The 15,843-nt window shown below is 46.3% G+C and overlaps 1 protein-coding gene across 1 annotated transcript in view; it reads left to right on the plus strand.

The window, feature by feature from the left end:
- The window catches only part of ptprea (protein tyrosine phosphatase receptor type Ea), a 221,154-nt gene that overhangs the window by 130,678 nt on the left and 74,633 nt on the right, over positions 1 to 15,843 (plus strand). The window lies entirely within an intron of this gene.

Raw genomic sequence — 15,843 nt, forward strand, 5'->3', positions numbered from 1 at the left:
AGAGAAAACCCACGGAGACACAGGGAGAACGTGCAAACTCCACACAGACAGTGACCCAAGCCGGGAATCGAACTCGGGTCCCTGGTGCTGTGAGGCAGCAGTGTTAACCACTGTGTAACGATGCCGCCCAAAACCCAGTTCCTTGCAATTAATTCCACCCCTCTCCTTGGTAAGAATCTGAGATTAAGCCTGTCTGTTCACACCCTTGGTTTCACATCTGATCCTGAGATGAGCTTCTGACTTTGTATTCATTGCGATCTCTGAGATTAGTAATTTCCACCCTTCTAACATTTTCTTTTTATTTCTTCATGGGATGTGGGCGTCGCTGGCTGGGCCAGCATCTATTGCCCATCCCTGAGGACACTTAAGAGTCAACCGCATTGCTGTGGCCATGGAGTCACATATAGGCCAGACCAGGTAAGAAGGCAGATTTCCTTCCCTAAAGGACATTAGTGAACTAAATGGGTTTTTGTGACAACTGACAATGGTTTCATGGTCATCATTAGACTTTTAATTCCAGATTTATATTGATTTCAAATTTCACCATCTGCTGTGATGCGATTTAAACCTGGTTCTCCAGAGCACTACCCTACGTCTCTGGATTACTAGTCCAGCGATTATACCACTGCACAATTCTCCCCGTGTCTGTGTGGATTTCTTCCGGGTGCTCTGGTTTCCTCCCAAAGTCCAAAGGTGTGCAGGTTAATTAGATTGACCACACTAAATTGGCCCTTAGTGTCCCAAAATGTGTAGATTAAGTGGATTAGCCATGGTAAATGTGTGGGATTACGGGGATAGAGCGGGGGACAGGGCCTGGTAGGATACTCTGTCAGAGGGTCAGTGCAGACTCGATGGGGCAAATGGCCTCTTCTGCACTGTAGGGATTCTATGTTTCTGTGATTCTACCTCACCGTGAGGAGGAATAATGCTAAATGCTGAAACCAAAGAAGAGATCCGTGGAATTTGGCAGGATGGATAAAGCGGGTGGTGGGAACTCCAAATCATTGCAAGGTGTAAAGGAGGAAAAAGAAAACTGAAGGAAAATAGTCGACTTCATCAAATTTGCTTAGTATTGATGTGTCGAAAAGAAAGACTTGTATTTCATCTTACATCTTTGACAACATCGCAAAGTGTTTTACAACCAACGATGCACTTTTGAAGGGTAGGCACTGTTTTAATGTGGGAAACCAATTTGCCTACAGCAGTTTCCCAAACGTAATCTGATAGTGACTGGATAATCTGTGTTTTTTGTGATGCTGATTGAGGAATAAATATTGGCCCCGACTCTGGGGATAACTCTCCTTTGAAATAGTGCCATGGGATCTTGTATATCCACCAGAGCAGGCAGATGGGGCCAGGATTCGATGATCCATCTAAATAAACAGCACCTCCAGCAGTGCATTGAAGTGTTAGCATAGATTTTTGTCCTCAAGCTCTGCAGTGGGACTTGAACCCAGAACCTTGCGATTCAGAGACAAGTGTACTACCAACTGAACCATAACTCGTGCATAATGCTCTTTAGGTTTTAATAATTTATGTTGAACTTGATTCCTAATGTAAGATTGTTTTCCTTTGTAACAGACAAAAGTTTCACTTTAAAATACCTCCACTTACATACGAACATATGAATTAGGAGCAGGACTAGGTCATTCAGCCCCTTGAGCCATTCAATAAGATCAGAGCTGACCTGATTGTTGCCTCAACTCCACTTTCCTTCCTACTCTCTATAGTACTCCCTTGTCAATCAAGAATCTATCTAATTTGACCTTAAAAATATTAATTGACCCAGCCTCCATTGCTCTCTGGGAAAGAAGAGTTCTGATGTGGAGATGCCGGCGCTGGACTGGGGTAAGCACAGTAAGAAGTCTCACAACACCAGGTTAAAGTCCAACAGGTTTGTTTGGTAGCACAAGCTTTCAGAGGGCTGCTCCTTCTTCAGGTGAGTGAGGAGTTGTGTTCACAAACAGGACATATATAGACACAAACTCAATTTACAAGATAATGGTTGGAATGTGAGTCTTTACAGGTAATCAAGTCTTAAAGTTACAGACAATGTGAGAGGAGAGAGGGTTAAGCACAGGTTAAAGAGATGTATATTGTCTCCAGCCAGGACAGTTAGTGAGATTTTGCAAGCCCAGGCAAGTCGTGGGGGTTACAGATAGTGTGACATGAACCCGAGATCCCGGTTGAGGCCGTCCTCATGTGTGCGGAATTTGGCTATCAGTTTCTGCTCAGCGATCCTGCGTTGTCGTGTGTCGTGAAGGCCGTCTTGGAGAATGCTTAGCCGAAGAGTTCCAGACTCTCAACCCTTAGAGAAAGAATTTCTCCTTATCTCTGGCTTGTGACCTCTTATTTTGAAATTGTGCCCCTTAGTTCTACTGTCTCCAACAAGGGGAAACATCCTTTCAGCATAGAATCATCATAGAATCCCTACAGTGCAGAAGAAGGCCATTCAGTCCATCGAGTCTGCACCGAACACAATCCCACCCAGGCCCTATTCCTGTAACCTCACACATTTACCCTGCTAATCCCCCTGGCACTAGGGTCAATTTAGTATGGCCAATCAACCTAACCCGCACATCTTTAAACTGTGGGAGGAAATGGGAGCACCCGGAGGAAACCCACGCAGACACGGGGAGAATTTGCAAACTCCACGCAGACAGTGACCTGAGGCCAGAATCAAACCCGGGTCCCTGGCACTGTGAGGCAACAGTGCTAACCACTGAGCCATTGTGCCACTCAGCACCCTGCCAAGTCCCCTCAAGATCTGATATATTCAATAAGATTGCCTTTCGCTCTTTCAAACGTCAATGGATACAGGCCGAGCCTACTCAACCTTTTCTGATTGCGTAATACCTCATTCTGGGAATCAGTTGAGGGTGGCACGTTGGCACAGCGGTTGGCACTCCTGCCTCACAGCTCAAGGGACCCAGATTCAATTCTGGCCTTGGGTGACTGACTGACTGTGTGGAGTTTGCACATTCTCTGCATGGGTTTCCTCCGGGTGCTCTGGTTTTGTCTCACAGTCCAAAGATGTGTAGATTAGGTGCATTGGAGGCGCTAAGTTGCTTCTTGGTGTCCAAAGGTGTGTAGGTTAGATGGATTAGCCAAAGGAAATGTGCGTGAGGTTACGGGGATTGGTGGGGGGGAGAAGGAGAGCCTAGGTAAGATACTCTGTCAGAGTCGGTACAGACTCAATGGGCTGAATGGCCTCTTTGGCACTGTGGGGATTCTATGACTCTTTGCAGTTTCTCTGAGCTGCTTCTAATGCAATTATATTCTTAAATAAGCAAACTGAAACTGTATACTAGACTCCGGATAGGGTCATTTAATTTGCGAGCCCAAAAATTGGGCATTTGTCCTCTGTTCTGATGGGGAAAAAGCCTGTGCACGGAAGAAAAAACATTTCATCATGATACATTCCGTAACATATATTGGATCAGATTTGGTGTATATAATAATGGCGAGGCTAACTGCATTCACTGTTATTATGAAGTGAATCAGAAACAGAAGCTTCCAGACTATACAATGTCAAATGTGGAACATGATGTCTGTGTCACCTTGCTTCTCTGCAGTCTGAGGGTACCTTGCCATGGACTCAGTGTTAAAAAACAAGCAACAGCATGTGGGCGGCCACAGTGGCACAGTGGTTAGCACTGCTGCCTCACAGCGCCAGGGACCTGGGTTCGATTCCCAGCTTGGGTCATCGTCTATGTGGAGTTTGCACATTCTCCCCATGTCTGTGTGGGTTTCCTCCGGGTGCTCCTGTTTCCTCCCACAGTCCAAAGATGTGCGGGTTAGGTTGATTGACCATGATAAATTGACCCTAGTTTCAGGGGGATTGGCAGGGTAAATATGTAGGGTTACAGGGATAGGGTGGGATTGTTGGCGGTGCAGGCTCGATGGCCGAATGGCCTACTTCTGTCCTCTATGGGTTCTATGTTCTATGATAGGGATACTTACCCATCATTGCTGGCGGGAAAGCGTACTTACAGCACACAGTGTTGATGGAGTTTCCATTAGAAATCTGGATGTAGGGAATTACAGATGTGAAGTTCAACAAGACTGCCTCTCACTGGGGAAATGGGTCAGGTTGCAGGTGGCACAGCAGTTGTATTGTCTGGTTGTCTCGTACGCAAAGTGTTAGGGGTCCAGTGCTCAGTTTAAGTGGGGAAATGCACTGTACTAATGTACTAAGCCACGAAATGCATTTCATGTGTGCCAAAGAGAAATGGTCGTACCCTTTCTTGCTGTCCAAGCAAAGAAAGAGAATGCAGAGGTCATGCTAACTCCAGATCTAGAACCTTTCAAGAATGAAATCATTCTATTAAAATAGCACTCTTGGTACTATAAACATAGACATTTGTGTTATCTTAATGCCAGCAGAAACTTCAAAATGGTTTGCCAGCAAGATTAAAATGATGCCAATGCAAAAATTTCGGCCGTGCTTGCTTTCTTTTTGTGGGATGACGGCTGGCTTCCAGTTGGTAGCTGCCCACAGATGGCATTCTAGGAATTAGAAGCTTGCTGCAAGTACAGACTTGTATCCCATCATTCCCCATCCTGAAACAACACAACAGAGCTGTTGTACTGCCAAGTATCCACCATTAGATGTCATCTGTGCGCTTTGTAAATTCTGTAACACACTGATCCTTGGATCAGAGTAACGCTGGTACATCAGGACTCTGTGTATATTAAAAATGAAAAGCAATTGTTCACTATTTTCTGTGCAGACACAAACATGCCAAGTTGCATCAGTACTATTTGACACCAGCCATGTAGCTAGAAGTCTCTTGTTGATGGCGATTATTTTCAGCCTATTTGTTTTCCTGTGGAAGAGATCGTTTCAAGTGGGTGGTGGTAATTGTGTGGTGACATGGTGTGACTGGACATGGTGTGACTCCTGGTGCATGACATGACCCAAGTGATGCCCATGGCTCCCTTCTCCATAGCGATGGTAATGTTTATGTCGGAGATTCCACTCTCTGGCATCGTGGACCTGTTTCTCCTGCAACAACAAAAAGAAAATGTGATAAGGCACTGCTGGCTTTTATGGCCATTGACAACCGCTCCTACACCTGCATGCACTAGCGTTGCACTATAGGTCAGAAACCTGTTGCTGAGGGCTACAGGTGCCCTGAGCACAAACCCATCCCATGTTCAGGAGCAGCACGCATTCCGTGGCTCCTCAGCTGGTGTGTCCATTGGAGGGGTAGTACCCAGACACCAGAGGGTTACACTCAGCTTGTCAGGACAAATCCTGGCAATCAAGCCTCTCCCTACACTGGATCCAGTTTTTGCTGACTGGATCAGCTATCTCCAGCCAGGCCTACTTTCTCTGGGTGGGTGTCCTCCCCCTGCCTCCCTCCGCATCGAGGAACTGTCTCCTCTCTTTTCTAGCTTCCAGGATTGAGAGGTTGCCTTGGCTACTAGGCCTGTGGTTCCCCTGACTGAGACGTCCTACAATCTTCAAAACTGAAAATGAAGTAAGGAAGAGACAGCCACAGTGATGATTGCCCTTGTCTATAGTCCCGCCTCTATTCCCACCACAGCGGTGGCTAATTGCCTGCCAAACCTATTTCTGGGTCAATTAAAAGGCCGTCCCCATGAAAGTTGGGCCTATTGACTCCGTCCCCGTGGGGTCAGTTTCAGGATCCAGAGCCCGTTCCAACTTCAATCTCCTGCTCCGGAAGGAAATTCTTGCCCCTTTGGGTTTTAAATTATTTTTAGTTCCAGTGCGATGAACTTAGTTGAAGGGAGATGTCCTTTTTCAGATATTTGACATGATTTCTTTGAAAGCTATTTTACACTCTTGAAAAAGATGTGGAATATTTCTGAGCATCCTACAATCTGATTTAATGAGAATTGGCTTCTCATCTCTGGTCATGTGCATTATGAGGCTCAAAGTATACACGTGCTATTATTAGATATGGAATGGCAATTGGATTATAATTGTCTATGGTTCAGGGAACGTCATAACATGAGAATGTTCAAGTCGATAGGCTCGTCAGAACGAGTGAATGGGCTGCAAATGACAATGCGAAGAGGTGAGTCTTAATAGAGCAAGTGAGAAACTAGAGAAAATGCTTTGACCTAAGCTGAGGGTGTTAAAGGCTTTATGAAAGTGCAAGCTCTCTCTTTCATCCCTTTCCCCACGGACAAAAAAATGAAGACGTCCAACATAAAGATGCGAGAATCCTCATGCATACAAAAATAAAACTGCCCATCCACAAAAAATGATAATGTGAAGATCCCTTAGACAGAAAAGCTCCCGTTCCTTGAGGCGATCACAACACCTTGGCCATTTTCCTGCTCCTATTTCCTCCTCCTTCCTCAGACGGTCCCTTGGAGCTTCCACGATATAAATGACTCTCAGGTGACCAAGGAGACCAATGTGCGACCTACAGTCTGTTACAAGTGGGGCAGACAGTGGTTAGAGGAGTCAGTGGGTGGGGTGCCATGCGCTCCTTTCGCTGTCGACGCCTGGCTTCAGCTTGCTTTTGGTGCTGAACCGCAGTGTTCATAGAATCATAGAATCATCATAGAAACCCTTCAGTGCAGAAAGAGGCCATTTGGCCCATCGAGTCTGCACTGACCGCAATCCCACCTAGACCCTACCCCCATATCCCTACATATTTTACCCACTAATCCACGCATCTCAAGACACTAAGGGGCAATTTTTTAGCATGGACAATCAGCCTAACCCGCACATCTTTGGACTGTGGGAGGAAACCGGAGCACCTGGAGAAAGCCCACGCAGACACGAGGAGAATGTGCAAACTCCACACGGGACTCGAACCCAGGTCGTCCCTGGAGCTGTAAAGCAGCAGTGCTAACCACTGTGCTACCGTGCCGCCCTCTAGGGTCCCCCTCGCTCTCTCTAGGGTCCACTTCGGGCGGTCTTGGGTCCGGGATTCCCAGGTGTCAGTGGGGATGTTGCACTTTTTCAGGGAGGTTTTGAGGGTGTCTTTGAAGCATTTCCTTTGGCCTCTTGAGGCTCGCTTGCTGTGTTAAATCTTCAGGTAGAGTGTTTGTTCTGGGAGTCTTGTGTCAGGCCGGCGGACGATGTGGCCCACCCAATGGAGCTGATCGAGCGTGGTCAATGCTTCAATGCTGGAGATGTTGGCCAGAGCGATAACACTGATATTGGTGTGCCTATCCTGCTAATGGGTTTGCAGGATCTTGCAGAGGCAGCGCTGGTGGTACTTCTCCAGGATTTTGAGGTGCCTGCTATACATACCCTTCATTATCTTATATGTCTCTATAAGATCACCCCTCAGCCTTCTAAACTCCAACGAGTACAGATCCAATCTGTTCAATCTCTCCTCATAAGCTACACCCCTCATCTCCGGTATCAACCTGGTGAACCTTCTCTGCACTCCCTCCAAGGCCAATATATCCTTTCGCAAATAAGAGGACCAAAACTGCACACAGTACTCCAGTTGCGGCCTCACCAGTGCCTTGTATAGTTGCAGCAAGACCTCCCTGCTTTTATATTCTATCCCCCTCGCGATAAAGGTCAACATTCCATTCGCCTTCTTGATCACCTGCTGCACCTGCAGACTGAGTTTTTGCGATTCGTGCACAAGGACCCCCAGGTCCCTCTGCACAGTAGCATGATGTAATTTTTCTCCATTTAAATAATATTCCAATTTACTATTATTTCTTCCAAAGTGGATAACCTCACATTTGCCAATGTTATGTTCCATCTGCCAGATCCTCGCCCACTCATTCAGCCTATCCAAATCTCTCTGCAGACTTTCCGCGTCCTCCACGCAATTCGCTTTCCCACTCATCTTCGTGTCATCAGCAAACTTTGATACCCCACACTCAGTCCTCTCCTCCAGATCATCAATGTAAATGGTAAACAGTTGAGGCCCCAGCACCGATCCCTGCGACACGCCACTGGTCACCAACTTCCAACCAGAAAAGCACCCATTTATTCCAACTCTCTGCTTCCTGTTAGATACCAATCCCCAATCCACGCCTTACCCCCAACTCCGTGTACCTTAATCTTCTGCAGCAACCTTTTGTGAGGCACCTTATCGAATGCATTCTGGAAATCTAAAAACACCACATCCACTGGTTCCCCTCTGTCAACCGCACTAGTCACATCTTCATAAAAATCCAGTAAATTCATCAAACACGACTTTCCCTTCATGAATCCATGCTGCGTCTGCTTGATCGAACCATTCTTATCCAGGTGCTCTGCTATTTCCTCTTTAATGATGGATTCCAGCATCTTAACAACTACGGACGTTAAGCTAACCAGCCTGTAGTTACCCACCTTTTGTCTACTTCCTTTTTTAAACAGTGGCGTAACAGTAGCTGTTTTCCAATCAGCCAGCACTACCCCAGATTCCAGCGAATTTTGATAAATAACGACTGACGCATCTGCTATTACCTGAGCCATTTCTTTCAGTACCCTGGGATGTATTCCATCCGGGCCCGGGGACTTGTCTACCTTCAGTCCCATTAGTCTAACAAGCACTACCTCTTTATTAACAGTAATTGTATTAAGGACCTCACCTCCCACCAACTCTTGATCTCTAATATTCGGTAAACTATTTGTGTCTTCCACCGTGAAGACTGACACAAAGAACTTATTTAAAGTCTCAGCCATTTCCTCGTTTTTCACTATTAAATCCCCCCTCTCGTCCTCCAAGGGTCCAACATTCACTCTAGCCACTCTATTCCTTTTCATATATTTGTAAAAACTTTTACTATCATTTTTTATATTTTGAGCTAGTTTAGTTTCATAATCTATCTTTCCTTTCTTAATCGCTTTCTTAGTCATTCTTTGTTGTTTTTTAAAGCTTTCCCAATCCACTAATTCTCCACTATTTTTGGCCACTCTGTACGCATCTGTTTTTATTTTAATACTCTCCTTTATTTCCTTCGTTATCCACGTCTGGCTATCCCTTTTCTATGGTAGTCATGATGTGGAGATGCCGGCGTTGGACTGGGGTAAACACAGTAAGAAGTTTAACAACACCAGGTTAAAGTCCAACAGGTTTATTTGGTAGCAAAAGCCACACAAGCTTTCGAGGCTCTGAGCCCCTTCTTCAGGTGAGTGGGAATTCTGTTCACAAACAGAACTTATAAGACACAGACTCAATTTACATGAATAATGGTTGGAATGCGAATACTTACAACTAATCCAGTCTTTAAGAAACAAAACAATGGGAGTGGAGAGAGCATCAAGACAGGCTAAAAAGATGTGTATTGTCTCCAGACAAGACAGCCAGTGAAACTCTGCAGGTCCACGCAACTGTGGGAGTTACAAATAGTGTGACATAAATTCTGATTCTAGGATCGCATGATAAAGACTCAGGAGGAAAAAAGCAGAAATATTTATGTGAAATAGTGTGACATAAACCCAATATCCCGGTTGAGGCCGTCCTTGTGTGTGCGGAACCTGGCTATCAGTTTCTGCTCCGCGACTCTGCGCTGTCGTGTGTCGCGAAGGCCGCCTTGGAGAACGCTTACCCGAATATCAGAGGCCGAATGCCCGTGACCGCTGAAGTGCTCCCCAACAGGAAGAGAACAGTCTTGCCTGGTGATTGTCGAGCGGTGTTCATTCATCCGTTGTCGCAGCGTCTGCATAGTTTCCCCAATGTACCATGCCTCGGGACATCCTTTCTTGCAGCGTATCAGGTAGACAACGTTGGCCGAGTTGCAAGAGTATGTACCGTGTACCTGGTGGATGGTGTTCTCACGTGAGATGATGGCATCTGTGTCGATGATCCGGCACGTCTTGCAGAGGTTGCTGTGGCAGGGTTGCGTGGTGTCTTGACACCAAGACACCACACAACCCTGCCACAGCAACCTCTGCAAGACGTGCCGGATCATCGACACAGATGCCATCATCTCACGTGAGAACACCATCCACCAGGTACACGGTACATACTCTTGCAACTCGGCCAACGTTGTCTACCTGATACGCTGCAAGAAAGGATGTCCCGAGGCATGGTACATTGGGGAAACTATGCAGACGCTGCGACAACGGATGAATGAACACCGCTCGACAATCACCAGGCAAGACTGTTCTCTTCCTGTTGGGGAGCACTTCAGCGGTCACGGGCATTCGGCCTCTGATATTCGGGTAAGCGTTCTCCAAGGCGGCCTTCGCGACACACGACAGCGCAGAGTCGCGGAGCAGAAACTGATAGCCAGGTTCCGCACACACAAGGACGGCCTCAACCGGGATATTGGGTTTATGTCACACTATTTCACATAAATATTTCTGCTTTTTTCCTCCTGAGTCTTTATCATGCGATCCTAGAATCAGAATTTATGTCACACTATTTGTAACTCCCACAGTTGCGTGGACCTGCAGAGTTTCACTGGCTGTCTTGTCTGGAGACAATACACATCTTTTTAGCCTGTCTTGATGCTCTCTCCACTCCCATTGTTTTGTTTCTTAAAGACTGGATTAGTTGTAAGTATTCGCATTCCAACCATTATTCATGTAAATTGAGTCTGTGTCTTATAAGTTCTGTTTGTGAACAGAATTCCCACTCACCTGAAGAAGGGGCTCAGAGCCTCGAAAGCTTGTGTGGCTTTTGCTACCAAATAAACCTGTTGGACTTTAACCTGGTGTTGTTAAACTTCTTACTGTGTTTATCCCTTTTCTTACAGTCCTTCTTTATCACCGGAATATATTTTTGCTGAGTACTTAAAAAAATCTCCTTAAAAATCCTCCACTGTTCCTCAGCTGTCCTACATATCAGTCTGCTCGCCCAGTCTACGTTAGCCAATTCCGCCCTCATCCTATTGTTTTGGGACCCTACTTTCTCACCCTCCATCTGTATCAGAAATTCAACCATATTATGATCACTCAACCCAAGAGGATCCCTCACAAGAAGATCCTTAATTCTACCTGTCTCATTACACAGTACCAGATCTAAGGTAACTCGCTCTCTCGTAGGTTCTGTAACATACTGTTCAATGAAACTATCCTGACAGTATTCTAAGAACTCTTCCTCAAGCCCTCCACATCCAATTTGAGTCGACCAATCAATATGCAGGTTAAAATCCCCCATGATTATTGCCGTTCCACTTTTGCATGCATCCATTATTTGCTTGTTTATAGCCCTCCCCACCTCTAAGTTATTATTTGGGGGCCTATAGACCACGCCTACCAGTGTCTCTTTCCCCCTACTATTCCTTATCTCCAACCACAACGATTCCACGTTTTGCTCCTTAGAGCCTATGTCGTCTCTCACTACCGTCCTGATATTATCCTTTATTAACAGAGCTACCCCACCTCCTTTTTCTACCTGTCTATCCTTCCTAAATGTCTGATACCCCTGGATATTCAGTTCCCAGTCCCGGTCATCCTGCAACCACGTTTCTGTGATGGCCACAAGATCATACTCATTTGTATGGATTTGTGCCATCAACTCATGTACTTTGTTTTGAATGCTTCGTGCATTCACGCTAAGTGTCTTTATGCCAGCCTTTATCTGGACCCGGTTTGTTGAAACGCTACTAACATCTCCCGAGCCCTCTACTCCTTTAACTAGTTGAATGTCCTCAACATTAACCTGCACTTGTACTCTCTCCTTTACCTTCGATTTTGTAATTCCCCATACCCCTGCACACACACCCCCCCCCCCCCCCCCCCCCATTTAATAGTTTAAAACCCTATCAACGACCCTCGTTATACGATTTGCCAGGACTCTGGTCCCAGCACGATTCAGACGGAGATCAGCTCCTGAATCTCATTCTCATCAAACCAGTCTCGGTGTTTTCTGATTGAGTGACCAAGTATCTCTTCGCAGGTGCCAATTATGGAGGCCTTGAGGGCAGACCAAGCACTGTGAACACTCTGTCTCTGGGTCACTAAGAGTCGTCAGGTTGACAATGAGGCGCTGACTGAATAGGCCTTTCATCAGGATTTTTGAATGTCTCTGCGTTGATTTTCCTGTGGCATTGTTTCTGTTGCTGTCACTGCTTTGGGGCTACATTGATGTTGATCACAGAGCAGATTGGATGGTGGCCTGCCCAACAGTCGTCCACTTTTGTCATGGCACAGTTGATATGCACGTTCTTGTGGTCCCTCATTTGGAACATGACGTAGTCGAGCAGATGCCAGTGCTTGGAGCGAGGGTGTTGCCATGAAGCTTTCTACTTGTCTCGCTGACAGAACAAAGTGTTGGTCATGACAAGGCTGTGTCCTAGGCAATTTATCAGGAGCAGGATACTGTTAAGATTGGACTTTCCTACCCCTTCTCTGCCAATTACATCTCCCCAGGGGAATGTCTCCTTTCCAACTTTGGCATTGAAGTCAGCAAAAGGATGAGTGTGCTGCCCATTGGGAATCAGGATTTTCGAGCCTGGAGTAAAATTCCTCTTTGGACTTGTCTGTAGCTTCCAATGCTAGGGTGTATACACTGAGGTCCATTGGTTCTCAGCTAGGGTGATGCAAAGGGTTGAGGCGTTCATTTATCCTGCAGGGAAGTCTCTGAGACAGCCAACTATTTTGTTTTTAATGGCACAGTGGCAATCTTTTGGTTTACCTTTCCAGAAGGTATAGCCACCATCTTGTTTCTTGTATTGGTCTTCCCACCAGGTCTTGTTTTGGGCGGCAATGTCAATATTGAATTGTTTGAGCTCCCTGGCAACGATAGAAGTACACAGTTCTGGTCTGTTGCAGTTGGGGCTGTTTGGGAGGATCCTGACATTCAAGGCCCTGAACTTCATTTTAAGGGGTGGAAAATGCCTTTGTGTGAGTTCTTTTAATGTGGGATGGCTGTTGCACACCAGTTATCACATGGGCCTGATGGAGCAAGGCCTTGGTTCAGTGGTAAGAGGATCCAGGATAACTAGAGACCAGACTCTCCTGTATGGGCCTAGGACATAAAAACACACTCTACTGACCTCCTTTTTGCTTCTCATAGAAATTCTCTCCCTGGGATTCATAAAAGACAGTGATGGCCTCATGAGGGTGAACTGGCCTCTTGCAGTTAATGGCACCATTGCACCTCTCTCAATGTTAATATCCCCATTGCTCCTCCCTCACTGTGAATGACCCCATTGCTCCTCCCTCACTGTGAATGTCCCCATTGCTCCTCTCTCACTGTGAATAGCCCCATTGCTCCTCTCTCACTGTGAATGTCCCCATTGCTCCTCCCTCACTGTGAATGTCCCCATTGCTCCTCCCTCACTGTGAATGACCCCATTGCTCCTCTCTCACTGTGAATGTCCCCATTGCTCCTCTCTCACTGTGAATGTCCCCATTGCTCCTCTCTCACTGTGAATGACCCCATTGCTCCTCTCTCACTGTGAATGTCCCCATTGCTCCTCCCTCACTGTGAATGACCCCATTGCTCCTCTCTCACTGTGAATGTCCCCATTGCTCCTCTCTCACTGTGAATGTCCCCATTGCTCCTCTCTCACTGTGAATGTCCCCATTGCTCCTCTCTCACTGTGAATGTCCCCATTGCTCCTCCCTCACTGTGAATGACCCCATTGCTCCTCTCTCACTGTGAATGTCCCCATTGCTCCTCTCTCACTGTGAATGACCCCATTGCTCCTCTCTCACTGTGAATGTCCCCATTGCTCCTCTCTCACTGTGAATGACCCCATTGCTCCTCTCTCACTGTGAATGACCCCATTGCTCCTCTCTCACTGTGAATGACCCCATTGCTCCTCTCACTGTGAATGTCCCCATTGCTCCTCTCTCACTGTGAATGACCCCATTGCTCCTCTCACTGTGAATGACCCCATTGCTCCTCTCACTGTGAATGTCCCCATTGCTCCTCTCTCACTGTGAATGACCCCATTGCTCCTCTCACTGTGAATGCCCCCATTGCTCCTCTCTCACTGTGAAGGGCCCCATTGCTCCTCTCTCACTGTTAATGCCCCATTGTACCTCCCTCACTGTGAATGGCACCATTGCTCCTCTCTCCCCCTTCTGGGTGGTGGTTACTGCCTCCGACTCCTCTTTTCACCCAATGTCTTTGTTAAAGTGCATATCATGATGTAGTAACACAGGAATAGCTGTTGGGCCTTCAGCCTCCCGAACCTGCCTTGGCATTCAGGGGGATCATGTCTGATTGTCATCTACTCAACCCTGCTCCATATCCCTCTCCAGCCCTGATCTGAGATATAAAGTTATTCATTGAGCTAGCATCCATTGCTTTTTGCAGGAGAATTCCATACTTCCAGCACCCTTTTTTTAAAGAAGTAATTCCTAATTTTCCTCCTGAATGCTTCTGGCTCTGATTTTAAGAATCTGGCAGCAAAGAAGTGTTCCCTGCGGGTGCGGTGAGGAGGCCCGAATGCTAAGTTTGAGCGGTAGAATGTCATTGATAGAGGAGGCTGGGATCAGAGCCCTGGAAACTACTGCCATTGGGCAAAATCTGGCAGCAATGTCCTTGGCCTTATTTTGAATAACAATTGTGCACCCTGCCATAAAATGTGACATCGATGGTGGGGAATATAAAGCTGGGGTATGGGGCATGCGGTAGCCTGTGGTAATGGTAGCATACGGTAATCCTGTCCAAAGCCTTTTCTGCAACCAGGAACTTCATCAATATATACTCTCTTGTTAATGTTTTGGAGAATTTCCCGTGAAAGTCGTAGCAAGTTGCTCTGTAGAAGTCAGTGCTGTTAAGGTAATGTTGGAGATGCAATGTGACGATTCTCTCCATCAGTTTCCTCAGATAGGAGAGTTTATTGATCACTGTAAGCACAACTGAGTTCTACTATCTTGCAAAGCAGCCCAGCACTGGTGACTTGGAGAAGGTCTTAATCTGTCTTGTGCGTCATCACATCGAATGCTTCAAGGAGCATATAACTCGTGCTGTCATCTCCTCCTGGGGTTTCCCTTGCCTGCCTTATAACCTCGACCAGATTTCAGCAGCAGTAATTGGCTGGAGTTGCATTGTTCTTCACTGTATCATCTCCTGATTGAAGCAAAAGGATTGATTCCTGCTTGGTCCAAATCCACCAATTATGGAGTACACGCTGCTCTTACTCGAGGCCTGAAAAGATTTTGAGACTGAGCGAAGCCAAGATTGAAATCAACTTCATGCACAATCAATGGCCTCCTGCACTGTCGGGATTCTATGATTCTGCAATGCCTCTTTAAAAAAACTGTCAGAAGTTTTATAGGCCAATTTAAAAAGAGGTAATCAGCTATATCCGACACACAGGTTATGCGTTGATGCTCTAATTATAAGACATGCGCTCATAGTTTGCAAACTGTGGGCAGCACAGTGACACAGTGGTTAGCACTGCTCAGAGCCAGGGACTGGGCTTCGATTCCCGGCTTGAGTCTGTCCATCTGTGTGGAGTCTGTGCGTTCTCCCTGTGCCTGCGTGGCTTTCCTCCAGGTGTTCTGGTTTCCTCCCACAGTCCAAAAGACTTGCTGGTTAGGCGCATTGGCCATGTTAAATTCTCCCTCAGTGAACCCAAACAGCCGCTGGAGTGTGGCGACTAGGGAATTTTCACAGTATTGCAGTATTAATGTAAGCCTACATGTGACACTAATGAATAAACTTAAAAGAATTCTTAGCTTATATCGCTTCCTGTAGCTCACTGCAACTGTTGATGCAACCACAAATTTTGTCACGGACTCCATAAGTGTCTAATATTATTGGTATTCTAAAACTGGTGGTTGCTTTGTCACATGATTGATCATTTTATTATGTATCAATAACGTGTACTTGGGTATAAGGAGGCAAGTGTTGAAGTTTGCAGATGATGCACACTTGGGAATAAATGAACATAGAGGAGTAGACCATGTAGCACTCGAAGCTGTTTCGCTGCCTAACTCCATGCCACTTGCTTTGCCTTATGACCCTAGATATTTTTGTTTTGAAAAATCTAACA

Source organism: Mustelus asterias, chromosome 11 (assembly GCF_964213995.1).
Source record: "Mustelus asterias chromosome 11, sMusAst1.hap1.1, whole genome shotgun sequence".
Lineage (NCBI taxonomy): Eukaryota > Metazoa > Chordata > Chondrichthyes > Carcharhiniformes > Triakidae > Mustelus > Mustelus asterias.